Raw genomic sequence first — 22,660 nt, 5'->3', positions numbered from 1 at the left:
AGACATCACTAACAGGAGTGGTCCTGTTAGCCATAGCCGGGAATCCAACAATTAAACTCGACTCGTGTCAGTGATTACAGCGCAGCGCACCAACCACTGCGCCGCCACTCCTCCCCCTCCCCCCCATCAAAACTAACAGCCGTGGCCAATTGTGATTTATCGCGTGACACAGAAACAACAAAAGCGCCCGCCTTTCTAGCCCACCTTGAACTTATTTTTTTTCGAACATCCCGTTTTTTTTTACTCATTTCCTATAAAATATTGTATTTTCTCTTTGAACGTGGCCAGACCGACCGACCGACAGGGCGGTTCAGAACGTTAAAACAACAAACGGTACAAAAACATGATAGTCGTGCAAAGTATAAGAAAGGTCAACAAATCACCCAAATACGTCAAAATAAACCATCCCCATCCTACCAGGCAAAGCCCACCGAGGCATTAACTTATTTTTTTAGAAGCAACCTGGCCACAAATGACAGCTCAATAAAGTGGCCCATCATTTGGACATTTATTGCACCAAATCAAAATAATCTCAATGCATATTTTTAAATGTGGAGGGGGAAAAAAACAGGACCCGGAGAAAATATCCACCCGACCACGGGTAGAACATGCAAACTCCAAATATACAGCGGGCGTCAGGGTCGGGATCGAACCCCCGACCGTGGCGATTAAAAGCAGAACAATGATACAACAACAAAAAAGACGTGGCGATGGAGTAGGCGGTCGTATTTAATTCATTGCATGAATAATGGGGGGGGGGGGGGAAGAATGGCAGTAATATCTCACCCCCGTGGTGCCCCTTTAATAAATAAATAAAGTATATAAGTTCATCTCAGTGCAAGGCTGAGGTCGCAAACGGGTTTTGATTCTTTACCCGTACCTGGCCGCACCAGGGTCGCAAACGGCTACCCGTACCCGTACCTGACCGGGTACGGGTAGCCGGGTATCGGGTAGGGTACGGGTATCGGGTACCCGGTTGCGACCTCTGGTGCAGGGGCACATAAATTCACATCATTGCAAAGGATGCGTGCCTCAAATCTGCGGACACGTAGCGGACACAAGAATCACAGCACCGCGTTGTAATTATACATCTGTCCGATGTGTGTTCAGCTTGTGCCGCATGTCGTTCGGCGCGAAGTCCGACGTTTTGCTCCCGTGGCGTGGAGTAAAACGTGCGGGGCTGTCTGACGTGCTGGGAGAGAAACATCGGAGATCGCGCCGAACAGAAACGCAACACCGATGTGCACGGTTGGCTACGTACGGTGCGAAATAAATTTCGATTTAAAGCTTTAGTGACTGCAGGGATTCAACTTCTTGGTTCTTTCGGTAAACTCACGTAGAAGGGAAGTAATAAAATAATAAAAAGAAAACATAAAAAATAAAAAAATTATTATGTTTTATTTTTATTATTTTATTACTCCCCTTCTACGTGACTTTACCGAAAGTACCAAGAAGGTGCGAAAGAAGTGCAACATACAGCGCAGCCTGAAAACAAACAAGCTCGGTGTTTGTTTTGCAGTTGCATTGCAATTCACAACGTGAGCCAATGCAATGGCTCTAGGTGCAGAAACTACACCTGGGCGATACAGAAGCTGGATTTTGTCGGCGTGATCGCGAGAATTACAAAAGACCATAGGTCATCCCGAGAGTAATTAACAATGTTGTTTTGAAGCATGTTTTGCCTTGCGGTGGTTCTGCCACATGTCATTGTATGCATCAACCAGCTGGTGGCAACCTTATGCAGGCTGTGGAGAGTTTGCCAGCGGTGCAGTTTTAATATAATAATTAATTTGCAGCCCTTTGTGAATACACTGCTTAGATGAACAGCCTCTCGACGCTCGTGTTGGTCATGGGGGTCATTTGACCATACTTCACCATTCTGGTCATTGTTGGGTTAGTAAACGGTGGGAAAGGTGGAGGTGGTGGGTGGGGGGTTTGGGGGGGTCACCGCTTCAAATATCACTCGCCATTGATGTTAGCCGTGACTGGAAATCGGACCGAGGTCGCCGGGTTTATAGCGCGTGAGACTTAAGGGGCCGTCCATAAATGACGTCACGCACCTAGGGGGGGAGGGGGTTAGATTTTTGTGACTGTGTGACGAGGGCGGGGGGGGTGTGAGAAATGTGACGTCGCATCAAAATGCGCAACTTTAAATAAATCTATAATTGTTATAACAACACTAATTGTTATAACAACACTCCTACAACATCAGAGTGCAGCGCCACATTAAATACGCACTACAATTACAATAGTTTAAAGCGATTTGAAGCATGTTTTATATTCAAAATGGAAATATGGTTTTGGGGGAGGGGGCGTGCAGAGCTTTGTGACGTCATATTTGAGGGGGGGTCTGACTTTTTGTGACGCCGTGTCACGAGTGGGGAGGGGGGGGGGGGTCAAAATTCGTAGCAAAAGTAGCTACATATGTAGTAGCTACACAAGTAGCTACTACATATGTAGCAGCTACATATGTAGTAGCTACACAAGTAGCTACACAAGTAGCTACTACATATGTAGCAGCTACATATGTAGTAGCTACACAAGTAGCTACACAAGTAGCTACTACATATGTAGCAGCTACGGGCCCCGCACTTTCAAGGGCCCCGCGCTAAATGCTTTCAAGCTATCAATTCCGGTTCAGTGATTTGGTCTTGCTCTATTACTATAGTACTATACCGCCTTCAACTTTTATGAACGACTGGGTGTTTCAGGGTAGCCATTTGTCTTATTATCTGTCTGTATGAAAAAAAACAATTACTTTACTATGCAAGTAAAAAATGTCTGTTTTAATATTTGTGTTGTTTTAAAATGTATATGGCCCCTTTATAACACATTCTACAGGCCCCCACTAGCTTAATCCGGCACCGCACCTCAGTGCTGGGTTGAGCAGGAAATCACTTTGGCTTTTGAAACTAAATTACCGAATCGCCACCTCCGTGTCGGCGCAGGTCAGCACGTGTCGATGACCAGCAGCCGTGGGCGTTGCGTCCCAGGACCGGTTCGGATATCACTCGCCGCTGATTTTATCCCGAGCCGGGAATCAAATTCGGGTCACGGGGTTCATAAGCGCAATGGCGCTAACGACTAACGCCTGCGCTCCATCACCTCCATTGCCGTGGTTAAAGATCGGGAGCGTGGCACGCTGACACAGTTACGGCATCACCTCCACAAGATTACGGCCGAGGGTTTTTGGTTGCAAACAGCCTCTCTTCTCCCTTGTTGTTACATCTCCAATCCCATCTCTCCGGCCATCCTTCAACATCCATTACACCCCACCCCCATACCCTTCCTTCTCCATCTCCTCCTCGAGCGGCCTCCCTCCGCACGATGCTGTAATCTTTAAGAGCAAAAAATGGACCGAATAAGGTCTGTGGTGAGGCTTTGTGGTTGCGGGAAGGCTGAAAAGAAACGTGTAAACTTTGTTTATTTTTGCTGTTGTTGCTGTGACTGATGAGGTCATGACGCAAATCCAGACTGGATTGTCGAGAACTCCTCTTCACTCAGTCATCTGGGTAAGTCCCTCCGCCTCCCCATGGTCAAGACTCCTCTTCACTCAGTCATCTGGGTAAGTCCCTCCGCCTCCCCAAGGTCAAGACTCCTCTTCACTCAGTCATCTGGGTAAGTCCCTCCGCCTCCCCATGGTCTAGAACTCCTCTTCACTCAGTCATCTGGGTAAGTCCCTCCGCCTCCCCATGGTCTAGAACTCCCCTCCACTCAGTCATCTGGGTAAGTCCCTCCGCCTTCCCATGGTCTAGAACTCCTCTTCACTCAGTCATCTGGGTAAGTCCCTCCACCTTCCCATGGTCTAGAACTCCTCTTCACTCAGTCATCTGGGTAAGTCCCTCCGCCTCCCCATTCCCCATGGTCTGGAACTCCTCTTCACTCAGTCATCTGGGTAAGTCCCTCCGTCTCCGAATGGTCTAGAACTCCTCTTCACTCAGTCATCTGGGTAAGTCCCTCCACCTTCCCATGGTCTAGAACTCCTCTTCACTCAGTCATCTGGGTAAGTACCTCCACCTCCCCATGGTCTAGAACTCCTCTTCACTCAGTCATCTGGGTAAGTCCCTCCGCCTCCCCATGGTCTAGAACTCCTCTTCACTCAGTCATCTGGGTAAGTCCCTCCGCCTCCCCATGGTCTAGAACTCCTCTTCACTCAGTCATCTGGGTAAGTACCTCCACCTCCCCATGGTCTAGAACTCCTCTTCACTCAGTCATCTGGGTAAGTCCCTCCACCTCCCCATGGTCTAGAACTCCTCTTCACTCAGTCATCTGGGTAAGTCCCTCCGCCTCCCCATGGTCTAGAACTCCTGTTCACTCAGTCATCTGTGCTGTCGACTCCCTGTCTCTGTTCGAATGCAGGCTCAAGACCTTCCTCCCCCACATCCCCCCCCCCACACAGCATCTGACTGCCTCGACGTAAAATAAATATGCAAACTGCCTTTCTAAAGCGTTCTATGATGCGGTCACATTTGGACGCTGTATGAATCCAAATTGCATTGTATTCCAAATTGTATTGTATAAATTGTACTGTCAATCATAGGTGAGGTGAAGGGGTGCCGCAGGCGGTGGGGAGGTTTGGGCTACCTTACACCTCGCCCTTTGTGACGAGGGTCATTCGAGGTTAACCTGCAGTTTCATTCACTTCACTTTATAATTTTCTGAACGCGATAATGGAACTGACCCCGGCTTCACATCCGCATTTGTCCCATCGGTGCCGTGATGCCCCATTGCCAAAAGGAAAACATCATTTTTTGTAGGACAAGAATGCCACAATTTCGGGACATTTGTTTTCATATCTTCGTCATTTTTTACCAACTCCAGGCCATTTTAATAGCTTTTGCACCGCTCAAACACACGCACACACTTCTGAATGAGAGACACAACATCAATGCCACACTCTACAGCTAACATGTACATTTCAGGCAGATTGTCATTTTTTTTCACTGCGATTGCAATTAAAAATGGTTTCATTTATATTTTTGTTAGCAACAACACAAAGAGGTAAAGAACCGGGACACACATCCTGCACGTGACCGTCCATAAATGACGTCACGCACCTAGGGTGGGGGGGGGGGTCAGACATTTGTGACAATGTGTGAAGAGAGGGGGGGGGGTGAGAAATCGGACGTCACATCAAAATGCGCAACTTTAAATAAATATAGAATTGTTATAACAACACTAATTGTTATAACAACACTCCTACAACATCAGAGTGCAGCGCCACATTAAATACGCTCTACAATGACAATAGTTTGAAGCGATTTGAAGCATCTTTTATTTTCAAAATGTAAATATGGTTTTGGGAGGAGGGGGCAGAGCTTTGTGACGTCATTTGAGGAGGGGTCTGACTTTTTGTGACGCCGTGTGACGAGGGGGGGGGGGGGTGTCAAAAATCGTCCAAAATCGCGTGACGTCATTTATGGACGGCCCCCTAACCTTTATTGCGCGTACCCATATCGCCCTCTGCAGAGCAGGCGTCGGGTGCACGTTGCGGCCGTAAGGGGGGCAGTAACGACGGGGGGGGGGGGGGGGGGGGGAAGAGACATTCACCATGCCCGCAGCAATTACACAGCCTCCATACCCCCTCTCAAGCGCAGATCTTCCACTGCACCAGATGACGCCCTCCCTCCCCTTCACGGCACCTCTGCAACCGGCTCCGCCCCTTCAACATCCACTCAAAGCCCCCCCCCCCCAACCCACCTCGTTTACGCTGTTGCTTTGTTCGCGTTCGTGTATTGGCTTGCCCTCTCCCCCCTTCATCCCTTTGTTCTCGCGTTTCAGAAGCGGCACACACACCTTGCGCCCACGGAAGTTGTTCGTGCAGACGCCTGCTCTTCTTTGTTCGCGATGAGCGGTCTTCACCCCTTAGCAGGAGGTCATGCCGAACAAAAAAAAACGATTACGATTTTTATTGTAGCGGGTAAGGCCCCACTGAGTTGTGGAGCTTTTTTTTTTTCAGAAGCGACCGGGCAATCACAAATGATAGCTCAACGAAGTGGCTTATTATCACGTGGACATTTATAGCAGCCAAATAACCGTGAACGCACGGTTATAACTGTTGGAGGGGAATTAAACGGAGGAGACGGAGAAAAATCCACGCGACCACGGGGAGAGAGACACGCAAACTCCAAATATACAGCGGGCGTCAGGGTCGGAATCGAACCCACGACCTCCTGTATACCAGGTGAGGTAGTTAACATCTCGCCACCGTGGCGATTAAAAGCAGACTAATGAAACAACAAAAAAAGACGTGGCGATGGAGTAGGTGGTCGTATTTCATTCACCTTCAGGAATAATGGGGGGGGATGGGGGGGGAGACAATCGCAGCAATTTAAAAGCGCCCCAACAAAAATCCAACGATAATCCAAAGAAAGATAAAAGGTAGACAACTCGAGTACAACGAAGATCAGGCGAGCCCGAAGGCGCGCGTTGGCAATGTAGGTGTGAGCTTTGTGGCACTTCCCTTCATATCGTGCCACATCTGCAAAGTGAAATCTGAGGGCGATTAAAAAAACACCCCACGCCCGTAAAGGGTCTTCAAGTTTAGATGGAATGGAGAATGGAATAAAAATTCGTGGTACAGATCCTGACGAGGTTTGATCAAAAGACTTATGCTTGCAGCCAGATGAATATTTAATCAGAGTTGCACCATAGAGGTTTACTGTGATGACCCGGCTGACGATGCCTGGTTAACCCCTCGGTAATGGGCTTGTGAGCATTAGCGTTCTGGGTCAAACATGGGCATCTCCCACTTAACAAAGTGGCTGATTGGCCATTTTACCTTTTGCACTCGCTCCGTGCCTAAGCTGCCATTCGTTGGGGGGAGAACACAGCAACAAAAGGCAAAACTTCCGTCGCAAAAAAAACTCGGGACCAGGAATCTGGAGGTCAACTTGAGCGGGGAGATCTAAGGAGATTCTGTAAGATTTGCTGCCACGCCTAAATTAGCTCCATGTTAACATGGATGCCGTAGGAAAGACACATTAAAGGCGGTTGCCTCAGGAATGATTATTACATTCGATTTTATGGAACTGTGGGCAAAAGGGTTAATGGTGCCATCTGCTTGCTAGCTACCAATGTTGACTGCCAATTTATATTCAAGCTTCATAGCATGTATTCACTGGATGAAAACACCATTAATTATTTCAAGTTTCAATGATAAATGCCCTTCATTCTAGTTTCCTCTTTAACAATTCCCCGCAGGTGTGTTCTGTTGGTTTTGCAACCATTAGTTTTAGCCTAATTTTATAAATGGAGACATTAATGACAAATTGCTATTGATTTCTGAAAAATAAGACAAATGTTTTCCAAATATGTTGACACGGAACGCCAATATGAATGCACACAAACACCCCACTGAGCAAGACGAGGGTTTGGCATTGTGCTTGGTGGAAAAAAAGGATCTTGTATTATTTTAAGATCCAACCAACAACATCACGACATGGTATTGTGCTATATTCTCACTTTTGTCGGCTGTTTGAAACCCAAATACAAATCGTGACTCATCGTGCGTTCACTGACAATGGAAACATCTCAAGATGGAAAAATTCTACAAAAAGCGCACGAAACAATAATTGTGGAAAAAACTATTCAGATTTTATTTTGTGAAGGTCGTATCAAACGACGGGCAGAGCCTTCGAAAAGGGCATTTGTTTCCCAACAGCAGTAATAAAACATCTCTGGTAAAAATCTTGATTTGAAGCTTTCGTGACTGCAGGAATCCATAATCTTTGGTTCTTTCGGTAAAGTCACGTAAGTAAAACAGCAGTTTTTGTTCTTGCTGTGGTTGTCCCACCTGATGACGATTGCTTGTGTTGCGATCGAAACGTCGTGATTTATTATTTTTCTACCGAGGTGACTTTACCGAAAGAACCAAAGAGTGTCTCTGGTAAACGTTTTATTTACCCAAAAAAATCACTGATCTAACGTGTTATTGTTATATTGCCATCAATTACGCTGATCAATGACAATATTATGTGCAGAGTAATATGGCTTGTGTGCCAGCCGTTTGAGTGGCACTGCCATTGTTTTCTATTTTTAATTACGTGGGAAAAATAAGACGATGGGAGGTAATTTCAGAGTCAAGCAGCGCGAGGAAGACAGCAGAAAGAGAAGTGATTTTTGACCTGCAGTGTGGTGGTTGAACACAGCGTAGATGAGAGAAGTTCGCCAGTAGGGCACCCACTCGTGAGTTCAACCCCCTCCCCCCCCGCTTAGGCATCGATTTAACCTATCACCGTCGTGAGAACTCTGGCTTGAGATGGCTGCCACCTATGGGTCAGATGATTGCATTGCACCATTAAGCAATTGGTAATTAAATATAATATTTTTGTCCTAAAAAGTGTAACATTTTGGAAAAAAAATTTCACGAACATTAATTGTCACGCACAACGAGTCTGTGTGGAAAATGTCAGCTCGATTGGATCACGGGAAGTGGGTTAAAAAACGACCGAAAGATTTGCACGGTCCTCAGCAAGCAAGCGAACTTAATATAAAGGATTTAAAAATGAGTGTCACGTTTTTTTTGGGAAGCGAACAAGGATTGCTTCAGAGGGAGAAGTCTTCCCGTCACTGAAATTTGGAATTTTCACACCTGCCTCAGGACCACCAACAAGCTAGAGCATCCCTCAACATCAAAATAATTTAAATGTCACCGCGGAGGTTTTAGTGGTTGTGTAGTGATTGTGGTATCATTACTGTGTGCACACGTATGACGTCACTGTGCCGGGAGCGTTACTAATATGTGGGTCTACACACGCACATGACGTCATCCCGGCTGGAGGCGGGAATGACGTACGGGCCGTTGCTGGACGCGTGACCGGATCCCAGTGGGGGCCGGGGGTCCAGGGGGACCTCGGGGGGCACGTGGACAGCAGGGGGGGGGGGGCTTCGAGAGGGTGCTCGAAGGGAGGCGTGGCCAGGCTGGGGCCCATATAAGCAGCCTCCTCCTCAGGAGGTTCTGGGCTGTTCCTGCGAAGAATGAAGACGCCTCGTGAAGATGCCAAGAAGAGAAGGCCTCCAGTGAGCGGACTGCCAGCAGCCACCTGGCTGGGTCACGCTGGAATAGCTAAGAGACACGTGTGTGTGTGTTAGCTAGGGTAGGTCGGTGGTCACCACCCTATGTGTAGAGTAACTGTTGAGTAACCGTTGTGTTCATTAATAAATGAGTGTTGCCTCCCAAGAAGTGTGCACGCCTACATTGAACCCATTACAGTTGTGCTGTTGAGCTCTTCGGCGTTTTGTCTGGTCGGTACCAGAGGCTGTTCAGCACGATGGCCGGCTAAGTCAGTTCCTGAAGAAGCTTCTAGCGCGGGGAGTGAAACTTTTCGAAAGCGAACCCTCAAAGAGCTGAATTGCAACAAACAGAAGTGAATCACTGTCTTTCCCCCACTTCAATAATTCACCTCGAATACGCATCGAGAGAAATGAACGCAGGCAATATAATTTGTAGTGCTATTTGGCTGTTCGTGGTCCGCGGGATGTTATTCATGTTCGTGAAATTCTTGCTTGTCAGACGCCAAATGTGCTTGAATTCAGGACGTGCAATTTTTGTGACCAAGATAAAGAAATAAGAATAAAAGCATGAAAAGTGCTAAATGGATGTATGCCATTATTGAATACATTTTGTGGCAGACTAAAGGCCATTTTGTACATTCTGTGCATTTTGTCAGATAATAAATGTCATTGCTGTGAAAAAAATGAAATGAGATTTTGCACAGAAATGGATTGATGAACAGGGCAGACCATACCCACCATGCAAAATTACACTTCTGACACAGTGGACACTAATAAAGGAAATAACCTCAAGTATGACCGCTCAGTCCGACAATCTTTTGCGAACACCTTCAGCCTGCCTCTTATCTCCGAGCTGCATTACAAATGATTTTCGACAAATCTAGTAAAATTCCAAGCCGGCTGTGTGTTCTTTTTAAAATGCAGAGACGCCGACTTTCAATGTCTATTAACACCTCCGCAAGGTTTAATATGCAGGCCTCTTTCCGTACAATGTGGGGCGTCGGATAACGTTTTTGTGTGAGAAAATAGAAGGCCATCCATTAAGAGCACATAAACTTGCCCATTCTATCATTCATATACATACGCTGTGGAGACCCATAAACACATAATGAGCTTGTATATGAGCCTCTTGTCATATGCAAGTGAGTATAACACAATGCATTTAAACACTGCGTGATAGCCGAGCATAGTACAAAGGTTGTGCGTAAATGCCATATGCAGTGCAGCCATTCAGATTTAATTAGAAACATAAATATTAATTAAGAATCCATACAGTTAGCTGCATGATTCATATATAATTAGCCCTCAAGTTTATATATATATGTGTATATACATTATACACACAACTCTGCGTTGCATTGCATTACATCGCATGATCGCGAGAGATGACGATGGCCTTCATCCAGCAGCGGATTGATCAAGGCTGACGAAGCTGTGTTCGCGAGCCCGAATAGCGAGAGGCCCTACCAGGCCCTCACAGTTGTGAAATAAAAGGTGGGCTCGTGTGTTTTGTTTGCAAGATAATTTCTCTGTCACCGATCCGAGGGTTGCAGTGACCATCAAGTTGATGCCGCAGGTAACGGAGCAGCTGCTGCCACCCCCCCTAAAAGAAACATTCTCAAATCGCTGCTTCGTTTTAATGTAATCGCTGCATTCATGGGATTTTTGGGGTTCAGAGGTTAAGCAGGCTTTCAATCTAATTTTTTTTTATATTCAATTCAAAGTTAACCTAACCCAGAGACCACGAAGCCGTGAGCCGGTGCCGGCTCGCTATCCCTGTGAGATTTATTATTTTCCTTTTTTCCCCCACGCGGGGGTACCGATTGCGCGGACAACGCCGAGGCATCGCCTCAAGGGTCTCACGGGGGCCGTGGTTTCTCCGCGTCAACCGGCAAAAAGCCCGGGGCGCGGTGCGTGACCCACGCGACCCCCCCCACAACCCCCGCGTGTGGAATGGGGCTTTGCAAAGCCAGCAACACGCGCCCCCGTGACCCTTCAGACAAATTGGAACCTCATTACTGATGCTGTCAGCCTCGTAGAATGTATATATCCTTATACGTGAGCGTTGCCAAGCAGAGATTCGCTCTCTTGGTCCCGATGATAAAAGGGAAAATATTTAAGCTGGATTATTTTTTTCTCTCCCGAAAGCAATACATTTTATGTTAGGGTTATCTGTTAATTGCATACGTTGGATATACTGAACTATATATTTTATTAATATGCAATTTCAAACGTGGTATATATGTATACTGAATGTGATATATTTTTGTACAGTAATTAAAATGAATGTATCTATACGTCAATAATTAATTTGATATCATATAGAGAGTGTGTATGTGTATATATTTAGAATTGTCTATAATGGGTACATTAATTGGCAACTCTTTATTTAATGACTATTGGACTAATGACTGTTATCATCATATGCATTTCCCCTTCTACTGAAAAATAATATATTCGGTATAGTCAAGATGTTCTTAGACTTTTAAAACTAATTATACAACCACACCATTATAATTTGAGACCAATTTCATTATCTTTATATATTTATGAAAGAACAAACTCATAAATTACACGGATTTACTGGATTTAAAATTAATACGAGAGCTTGCATATTATTTGCATTATTTGCTCCAAACATTTCGGCCACAACCCAATATAAACATACATATATAAGCTCTCACCACATATAGCGGTTGGTTGATTGGCACGTCGCGTTACGGCGGCGTAAAGCGTGGGTATTCCCACCTCTGCCAAGATATTTGTCAATGTAGAAATTCGCCTTTAGATTGGGTTCATTAAAATCTCTCCAGTGGAGACCCTTCTGCCAGCTGCGGCTGGGGCATGTAATTGCCGTGGACATATGTCAAAAAGAGCTTCATAGCTCATCGGATTCCTCCAGTATAAATGAAGATTCTGATTCCGCAGGGCTGCAGCTTTACCCGCCCCACCACGCACAGCATAGCCACAAAATATTGCACACAGTATGCACATCTGAAATTCAATAACTTGTCTATATTGATCCTGGTAAAGTTGAGCGATTGCGTTGTAACGCGGGGGGTTGCGGCGCAGATACTACCCACCAAACCTTACCAAAAAAAAAAAATGTTTAAATCTCCGGTTGGTTTGTCGGCCGACGAAGCTGAAATTGTTGGGTGAGTGAGCGCTTCATTAATCCGGCTCCCACACGGCAGACGACGCACCTGGCGTGAAGAATTTAAAATGCGCGGGGGGGGGGGGGTGGAAAGCCGCGTCACTCCCTTGAGTATAAATGCGAATAAATCACGCGTATATTTTTGGGTAAAACGTATGCATAGTACATAAATTTGACGCTGAAATGTGCTTCCACATAGTAATTTAGGGCCGTGCCTGGACGTCCGTAGCAATCCTGCAAATCTCCCTCTCTCTTTTTTTTTTGCGGAGTTGTTCCTTTCTGGATGAAATATTCGGCTCTGGCTATATCGTGGATGGAGAGAATAGTGGCGGTCGGGGAAGGGCATGGGAGGCAACATTCACTAGACGCCCTCCCAACCCCATCCACTAAGCACAAACCGCCAATAAAAAAAACGTAAGACTGAATACTTCATCCGCCACCCTCCTGCCGACGCGAAAATGTCGCATCCATTCTCAGCTCTCATGTTTTCATGAAATTATACAAAAATAGATTTAAATTTGACGGTGGTTAGGCCGGTGCTGTTGTGTGGGGCCGAGTGCTGGGGCACAAGGAAGAGGGAGGACAAAGCTATGGCAGTCACGGAGATGAGGATGTGGCGGTGTTTGTTGGGTTTAACATGGAAGGAAAGGACAGGGGGAGGACAGGGGGGTGAGAAATTAAGAAGCGAGAGGAAGACTCAAGGTGGTAGAAAACACAGAGAAGATGCGAGAGAGAGAAAAAAGATCGGTGTGGTTTGGTCATGTGGAGAGACAACAGGAAAATGATGTGGGTCAGAAGGTGGCAAGTGATGCAAGCGGAAGGAAAGAGATGGAGAGGAAGGCGGGGGGGGGGGGCGATGTGGGGGGGCGGGGGGGGGGCGATGTGGGGCGATGGGACACGGTGGCTCGAGGAGCGAGAAGAAAGATGACGCAGGACAGGGCAGCGTGGAGATGGTTGGCAAGGACAGCGGACACGTGCGTGGGAGAAGAAGAAGGTGGAGATTTAAATCTGAGCACGAAATAAAATACAACTTGCATAAATCAGGCTCAAAGGAAGAGGCCCTTTTTTCCCTCCCTCCTGCCTCCTAAACTAGAGTAGAACGAATTTTTGATTTAAAGCTTTCGTGACTGCAGGGATTCATATTCTTGGTTATTTCGGTAAAGTCACGTAGAGGGGAAACAATAAAATAATAAAAATATATAACAATAAAATGTGAAATCCACAGCAATCATCATCAGGTGTGTGGATTTCACACCGGATGATGATTGTTTGTGTTGCAGTCGAAACGTCGTGAGAATTGTTTTGTTTTATATTTTTATTATTTTATTGTTTCTCTTCGACGTGACTTTACCGAAAGAACCAAGAATATAGAGCAGAGCGGCATAGCTCCCCTGAACTGCGAGTGCGCAGTGCGTCAAGAAGCAGCATGACAAACACTGCGACTTTAATATCGCAGGGTGAGTTGGGGGGAACGGGGGGGGGGGGGGTCGGATCTTTTGAGGTTTCAAAGATAAGGACACTTAAAAAGAGAGTGAGGCTTTCTCGTCCTGCAAGCTTCCAGCTGGCCCTGACCGTCGAGACCTGGGGGCTTTTAGACGTTGTCCCCGACGAGCATTGGTTGATGCAAACTCAGAGAGACGTCTCGTTCAAGCACCGGGTCGAGAATGCAAACAGGAGGTCGGCACTGGCTCCTCCAATGCCGAGTGACTCATGACCTTGTTTTGTCTTTTCCCCACCTCACCCAAAGAAAATATATTTTCGTTCAACCGTATTCATCATCATCATCAGCAGCAGCAGCAGCAGCCACGGTGGCGAGATGTTAACTTGCTCGCCTCGTATACAGGAGGTCGTGGGTTCGATTCCGACCCTGACGCCTTGCAGTACATTTGGAGTTTGCGTGTCTCTCTCCCCGTAGTCGCGTGGATTTTTCCTCGGGATCTTTCGGCTTTCCCCTCCACATTTAGCATCAACATCACGCGTTCAGGGTCGTTGGCTGCTATACATTTCCACGTGGTAAGCCACTTCGTTGAGCTGTCATTTGTGGCCACGTTGCTTCTGAAAAAGAACTACAGACCTCAGTGGGCCTTACTTGGTTAAATAAAAATTATTTGGTTTAATTGTTTGTTTATCCACTGCTGGATGAAGGGCCTCCCCAAGCTGCCAACGTCTCTCACGATGCTGCAGTGTAAGGGTCCACCAGCACCTGCACACGAGCAAATGTCATCGGTCCATCTCCAAAGTGGATGTCCTCTCAGACTTGTCGCATCTGTTGACTTGCCACTGTTATTATTCTCGCCCACCGGTCATTATCCATGTTGCACGAGGGTCCTACTTTATTGGGTTTTATTATAAGATGATACAAGCACGAGGGGGCAACACTCTATCCCCCGTACATGTGGAAACAGGTGGCGATTAAATATCGATTTAAAGCTTTCGTGACTGCAGGGATTCATCTTCTTGGTTTTTTCGGTCAAATCACGTAGAATGGAAATAATAAAATAATAAAAATCAAACATAATAAAATAATTCTCACGACGTTTCGGCCACAACGCAAGCCGCCGTCCTCAGGTGAAGACCAGGTCTGGCCGAAACGTCGTGAGAATTATTTTATTATGTTTTATTTTTATTATTTTATTATTTCCCTTCTACGTGACTTTACCGAAAGAACCAAGAAGAGGTGGCGATTTGTCCACTTGCTGTCCTCCAGGCGAGCCGGGGTATGGCACCTTCTCGACACGCACTGGAAGGGCGTTTCTGAACGTTTGTACGATCCACCAATCCTCGCCGCCACCTTCACAGTCCTGGATTACAGGACACATGCAGCATAGCCACCACTGCGATGTAAAAAAAAACTTATTGAAATTAGAATGCGTCTAAGCCGCTCATGTAGCTGTTTTAAAATTGTAAGTCTTGTACATCATCTTTGTTGTTGTTGATTAGATATAAGTAGACTGACTGCAAGTCGGATGTGTTCATAGATGCAGGGTAATTAAAAATACGAGTGAAACTCTGCGTTAATGTCAGCACGCTGAGCCTTGCGATCATCCTGAAAAATGTCAAATGTGTCCCAAGGAAGGGCAGAGAATGGTGAAAGAATTGAAACCTGTTTTTGTGTTTTGCTAAATAATATGTAAATAATGTAATAAACGAACTAGTTTGTTTTGAAAAATTCAAACCTGCCATGCATATGAATTTGTTTGAAATTAATTTCACCCGGCGCAGTTTCTCAGGACTATAAATAAACATCATATGAATGACACACGGCCAATCTCTCTTTACAGAGCACGGGAGGGCGCTGTCTATATTTGGGCATCAGCGGTCGTTTGAAGTGACCCCACGCGTAATTGCGTGGTGATGTCTTAGTGTGATGTGAGGCTCTGCTGACTCAGGGAGTTCTCAAAGAGGACAATTCTTTGCCAGACTGCATGGCTTCTGTACCACCATTGTAATAGTTATCATCAGCCATGGTCTATCCATTGCTGGATGAAGGCCCACCCATGAGTCGGCATCCATCTCTGCCCAGGTGCTGCTGCCACCATGCTTATCTCTCCTGACCGTGACCTGAACTCTTCGATTCTTCATAGGGCGACTACCGTGGAACCCAAATAATAGTTTCTAATCCTTTGCAAATTCCGTCACAGTTCCTTTGATCACTGTTTCATTGCTTTCATGCCTTTATTTTGGTGATTTCGAAAAGTATATTGGTTTAGCCATGTTTGTTTGTTGTAGTACAGAGTTAGACTGATGGCCTTAATCTAAGTTGTCTTGTGGTTGTTGTTGTTGTTGTTTGACTTGCATCCCACTGGGATTTTTGCACACAGCGTTGGTGTACGGTGATTTTTTTCTGCAATGTTTTGCTGTCTTTTCTTGGATTTCTGTTTGCACTTAGTCACATAGTCACTTTCAGATGTTTTTTGTTCACGTTTTTTTGTTTGTTGCGGTTGCACCCGATTCAAGAGCCGAATGGCTCACAGGGCTATACCAAATAATTAACTTGAACTTGAACTGCTGGAAGAAGATCGTGCCAGCCATTGGGGGTTGATTGACTGTATGCCACCACACTGATCAGTGCAGGTTTGGGAAGCGTGGGGTCCCAGAACCAGTTCGATATCACTCACCACTGACATTAAACTCAGACCGCCAGGTGCATCTCAATACTTACTGCACCACCACCACTATGGACACATTTGGTCAACGGATATTTGTATTTTTGGTATGTTTGGTAAAGATTCCACGAGTTTGTTGGCAAGTTTTCAAAAAGCATATTGTTTTCCTTGAGCAATATTTAATAGTAATTGAAAAATATGGTTTACAAAATTATCAACTACATGATATCATCATCATCAGCCATGGTCAATCCACTGCTAGATGAAGGCTTCACCAAGCCACCATCACCTGTTACAATTTTGCGATGCTATAATTCACATAGAACATGCACATAAACTGACGTCACCGCTCCATCTCCTCGGTTTGACGTCCCATCGGATGCGTTGCATTCCTTGGCTGCGTTGCTGCGCCGTTATTCGTATTCTTTGGTGCTGCTACCCCGTTGGTAGTGATGAACAGGGGCGTCGCGGTGGAAAGATGTTAACTCCCTCGCCTGGTATACAGGAGTTCGTGGGTTCGATCCTCAACCCTGACGCCTGCTGCTGTAAATTTGTAGTTTGTATGTCTCTCTCCCCGGGTCCTTCCTGTTTTCCCGTCCACGTTTAAAAAAATACATCATTGAGTATTTCGCTGCGATAAATTTCCACATGACGAGCCGCGTCATTGCGCTATCATGTGTGGCCAGGTCGCTTCTGAAAATTAGAAATATATAGCCCGGTGGGCCGTACCTGGTAAAATAAAAATAGTTTCGTTTTAGATTTCAATAAATAAAACAAAAACAAGATTCGTCAATGACACTTGCGGCCTTAAAAAGGAAATATAGAAATAAGCAACGTGTTGTGCAATCGCCCTTCTTCACCGTGAATTTAAAATAAATGTTAACACCATTTTCATCATTATTAATATTTGTTATGAAAAAGGGCCATCGCCTAAAACGTCACCTACTATAATTTTTTTCCCTTTTTCAAGCCACAGCGATGTTGACAAATGTGTTGAGTTTTCCACGACAGCATGATTATTATTCTTCACCATTGGCCATCAACCGCTGGTTATACTCAAACTTGTATTGCTTTTTTCACCAATTTAACAAATACATCACGTGAGAAAAATGAAGGCGGTAAGAATGTATTTTCATGTTTGTGCCGCCTTTCCGCACGGCCATTTGTCTCCCTCGGGCAGAAGTAGCGTCCGTCGTGTGACAGTGGCACGTTTGTGAAGTCTCTTCCATAAACTTCGAGCGCGACCCGCACTTTCCGTGCTCTCTCGCGCAAATAATTTGTCATTTATCCTTGCTTTGAATGCCCCTCGGCGATGGTCTGTTGCTAAAGCGTTCGGCACTAAATTTTTTTTTTCAAATCAGCATACAAAAAAAAACGCTATTGTACGGCGTGCACACAAAAAAAAAACACCGCTCCTTACGACACTTTGTCTTAAACGCTGCCAATGGCCAACCGAGGTATGACCACAGCAATGCCTCAGCCCCGAGTCACAATAAAGAATGGAAATAAGGAAACGCTTATTATATTTTTTGTAATGCGGTTCCATTCGTCCATGCATTGAGCTGCAGCGTGGAGAAAACTCATTCGGCGCGTGTCTCGCGACGGGACCTGCAAGATCCCACCATGCCCGTCCAGTGGCCGGCCAGGTGCATTGGCTTCTAGTCACCAAGCGAATGCGTCTTAAGGTCGCACTCGTTACAGACAAAGTACTCGCCACAATGAACCACAAGGACAAGATCAAAGGGCTCGCATAATGCGCATGCATAATGTACGTTGGCTCATCAAACCCCCCTTCCACACTTAGCGCATGAGCGCAGAAGTGTGGTCACCACATCTACGCCTCGATATAAGGAACGAAACCGGTGGACTTTTCCACAAATCTGGCTGTCGCCTGATGAAGCTAGTTGTAATTACTGGCGAAACGTCGTATTCGGATTGTAAGTGTTGTGGCTTGGCTCTCCAACACACCGGTGATGCTGTACTCGTGACGAATTGGCACGTTTTGTTTACGTGACAACCCTTACTAGTTGGCTGTGTCGGGTGGTGGCGGGTTTTAACGACACATTTAAATATTTACGCGATCTGACCCAAAAAAAAAACCCTCCCCTCTATTATGAACCACAATGCCTTTCTGATCTAGTCAAGGAGCATAAACCATCACGCGTACTCTGGTCATCCTCGCAGCGGATCTTGGCTCGCCATAGAACATCCCGCGGCCGTCTGGAACGTTCTTTATTAGGAAGCCACTGGAACTATGCATTGTTAAATCATCTAGATTGAAAATTCATTTCTTTAGAACTGCTTTTTTGTGGTAGTTTGTTGTCCTTCCCCCCTTGCACCTCCGATTAGCACGAAATAAGTTCAACATACATGCATTATCAATTAAAATAAACTGCATCCACCGATACAATCGAATTCCCTGAAGAGTGTGTTGTGTTGCACCACCGTAGTTATCTTGATGGTAACTTCAGAACAAGAATCTTTAAATATTCTGGAGAAATCCGATGAGCTATGAAGCTCTTTCCCCCCACAAATTTCCACTAGGAGCGGGTCAGAAACTTGCAACAACAATGATAAAGACGATATGAGTGCAAACAATGGGACAGGTGAGCAAATCACACGCAAAAGAAATCGAGCACGGAATAATGTCCGGATGCTCACGAACCTGGAAGGTGCACGTGAGAAAGCAGATCACCAAACCCCGCTCACCAGCTGTCAGCCCACCTCCCCATCACTCTACCATCACTACCACTACCATGGTTACTATCCCCGTGAACTTCACTCATCGATTCCTCCACCCACGTGGAGGACTAGCTCTGCTAGAATGCCTGCTCTTTATCCCAAACATATTGCATTCAACCACCAAACTGCAGGTAAAAAAACACTTCTCTTTCTGCGTATTCACTCGTGCCGTTCGACTTTGGAATTCCCTCCAATCGCCTGTTTTTTTTTCCTTCCAAGTATTTAACAATCTTGGTGAATTCAAGAAATACATTCACTTACCTATTGTACTTTCTACTCGCGATATTTTGTTGCTGGACAATTGGCATTGTGGGTCTCTGAGTCTCTACTCAGCAACCAACGATAAAAGCCATTCGGCTCCACGTCCTGCCAATTCTCCACATCCGCCAAATCCAGTTCGTGCCAGCCAAGGGCTCACAGCAATATGGCAGAAGCTACCCGTACGCCCCCACAAACGTCAGTTATAGTGAGATAAATTCACAAACACAAACGCAGCCTTTATATCACACAGTTAGTCGACTAACACACATCAGTGTTCAAGTAATTATTTTGGCAGAAGACTTTTACTGTGTAAGTAGAGCTTCGTCTGCATGTTGGACTTCCTTCGCACCGTACGTACCCAACCACGCTCATCAGAGGTGCTGGGAATAGAATCGCATTCGAATGATCGGAACCACACTGTGCTCGTATTAGAATCACACTCTTCCAGAAGCAAAGATCAGCCAGTGGCCCCGTGCTTACATGTTTGGAAAGTTGTCAAATCCAAAATTCAACGTTCACCTTACACTCTTGATAACTGTGAAGTGAACGTAACTTCGAGACCCCCCACAATGCACCGTTGAATGTCATTGTCACCGAGATTAATAAGACGGTAATTCCAAAGCAGCTCTCCAAAGTAGGAATCACCCACAAGCTAAATTTTCAGCAGGTGCTTAGCGTAAGGATGAGTCACGGGCTATGGCGCAGACGGTTCCATGGAATTTTAAACAGGACACACAAGGGGTCACTCCCCTATTGAAAGGCGGGAGGCGGGTGGCCGTTTGCCATCACTTATCTCCCATGTCCTAACCCATGTCAAGTCACCAATTTTGGTGGGCACTAGCAGACGCGAATTGCTCCGGGGATTTGGCCTCGCGCGCCTTGTCAAACTGTGGAGCGCCCGTCCTAATTGGGTTAAAGGGCCGGCAGAGGGCAGCAAAGGGGTCAAATTGTGCTATGATTGACCAAAATATAGCTACGTAATGAATTAGCCCTCATCCTTTGCTTGCTGGTTTATCAGAGCGCTGGTAAATATGACAGCGTGGCCCTGGGAAATGGAGTTCCGAATGTGTTTCTTCGACTGAAGACTTGTTCAACCCACTGAAAATCTCATACAGTCCTCCAGCAGAGTTCCGAAAGGTCAGGCGTTCACTATGAGATTGGCACATTTAGAACATTTGTGACTGGCTCACGCCAGTAACTTGGAAATACCTTCAGGATGTTGATTTCCAGTGTTCCTGGATTTTCCTGGGCGCCACGGTTGTGAGATGTTAAGTACTACACCTGGTATACAGGAGGTCGTGGGTTCGATCCCGACCCTGATGTCTGTATCTTTGGAGTTTGCGTGTTCTCCCCATGGTCGTGTAGATTTATCTCCGGGTCCTCCGGGTTTTCCCTCGACATTTAGAATCAATGTGCGTTTATTTAATATTTGGTTGCTATACATTTCCACGTGATAAGTCACTTCGTTGAGCTATCATTTGTGGTCAGGTCGCTTCTGAAAAAAGCTATGTAGCTCAGTGAGGCCTTACCTGGTAAAATGAAGAAAAAAAACAGTGTAGTTTATAATTGCAAGAAAAAAATATGACAGCATCACCTTACCTCCTTGGTGACTCACCAATCACGCGACTATTAGACTGTGACAGCAGAAGCCCCTTCAGTCACCTCTGTTGAACTGTTACGCCCAGACGAGACAATTTCATACCCTATGCTGGCCAGTCTCACGCCTTGGCAGTCCCATGGCAAGAACCGAATGTGATGCAAGTTGGACGTCAACACATGCTAAAGGAGGGCAAATATTACAGGCGACAACAAGATAGTTAACACAAAAAATGTAGGTGAGAAAGGCAGCTGATTTCATACTAAATCTAAGTGACATTTGGATACGAAAATGATTAAATCAAATGTGACCGCTTTAAGTAATACACTAATTAGCATTTGTAACGGATAGTGCAGTGAAAGTGGGGGAAGGTAAAAACATAAAAACACAGAATCGATTATTTGAAACCACAAAAGGAAAGTTGAAGAAAGGGAAATATAGGACGAGAGAGATTGTAAACAAAAGACTGAAATGCACACAACTCGATGTAAAACGATTACGACAAGAGTGGGGGAGGTAATCAGAGAACAAGAAACAACAATGAGTGACGTCATCGTAGAGAACAATGGGGGGGGGGGGGGGGGTAATTCACAAATGGTAACTCTCACAGCGAGAAAGATGGAGCCGTAACGCACAAGTAGAGATATGATCATACAATTAATGTCCGTATTTTACACAACCTCAACAGAAAAAAAAAACCCTTAACATTTTCCTGGAATCAAACAGTTTTTTTTCCGATGAAAATGAGAAAGTTCCAGATGTTACACGAAATAAATAAAAACAATGCCCTTCAGAGTATAAAGCAAAAGCTCTTGGACCAGATGTATAATTGTGGGCAAAATGAAATAAACGGGACCAGTTATTGGTGAATAATTAACTAGCATATTTACTAAATGTTTACAGAGAAATTAAATGCTGTGCCTCAATCATGGAACGATGCTTTGCTCATTTTCCTCTTCGAAAAGCGACGTAAACCCGACCGGAAGAATTACAGAGCCATTAGCCTCTTATCGCATGTACGAGCACATCAATTATTCGCGTAGAGGTGATTACGTGGAAAGATAGTCCGTTATGTTGATGATAACAAATGTTATCTGCAAAATAACTTAATCTCTTTACTGACTGAAGCACCCTCAAAATAGAGATGTCTTATTTTTTTTCTTATAAGTGCTAGGATAACCATGTTTTTGAAATGATACAAATATACGTGGTGTATTGGTTAGCATCTGTAGGTCACCAGGTTAGATTCGGTCTCGGCAGCTGAAACAATGGTGCACGTTTTATGAAAATCTCTCTGCTGTTCCCCCCACCTCCATCGCATGTGTCCAGCGTGGAAGAAGACCAGGTCACGTACCGTGCAGACTGGGTTCTCTGAAGCTCCGTCGAGTTCAGGCCCTTCTGCAGCCCAGCGGTGGTGTGAGACAGTAATTTCAGGGCTGTACCTTTACCCATTTCTTTTGTTTGTTTACAGATTCTAGCAGTGGGCTTTGAAACGTTCCATTCACAGCATTGAGAAAACGCTCCGATTCCACCGGGCACTGAATCACGGCGGACAATCTCAAATTAAACGAACGGAAATATTCGCATTAACCACCCCCCCCCATCAAGCCCCCTGTGATGCGGGACTCATTACGATAGCACCCTTGACTGTTGTGCTGCAAGTTAACGAGCGTTCATTTTCCGCACACAGACGCGCAGGGCTCGCGTGAGTAGCCCCGGGTGAGCGGAGGGCGACACAGCGAGAGAGAGAGAGAGAAAGTGGCTTTCACCGACAGGGTAATTTTT

The sequence above is a fragment of the Lethenteron reissneri genome, chromosome 35 (genome assembly GCF_015708825.2).
Source record: "Lethenteron reissneri isolate LAM-NWPU_2019-01 chromosome 35, ASM1570882v1, whole genome shotgun sequence".
NCBI classification, from domain to species: Eukaryota; Metazoa; Chordata; class Hyperoartia; order Petromyzontiformes; family Petromyzontidae; genus Lethenteron; species Lethenteron reissneri.
Note: the sequence above shows the minus strand (reverse complement) of the source record.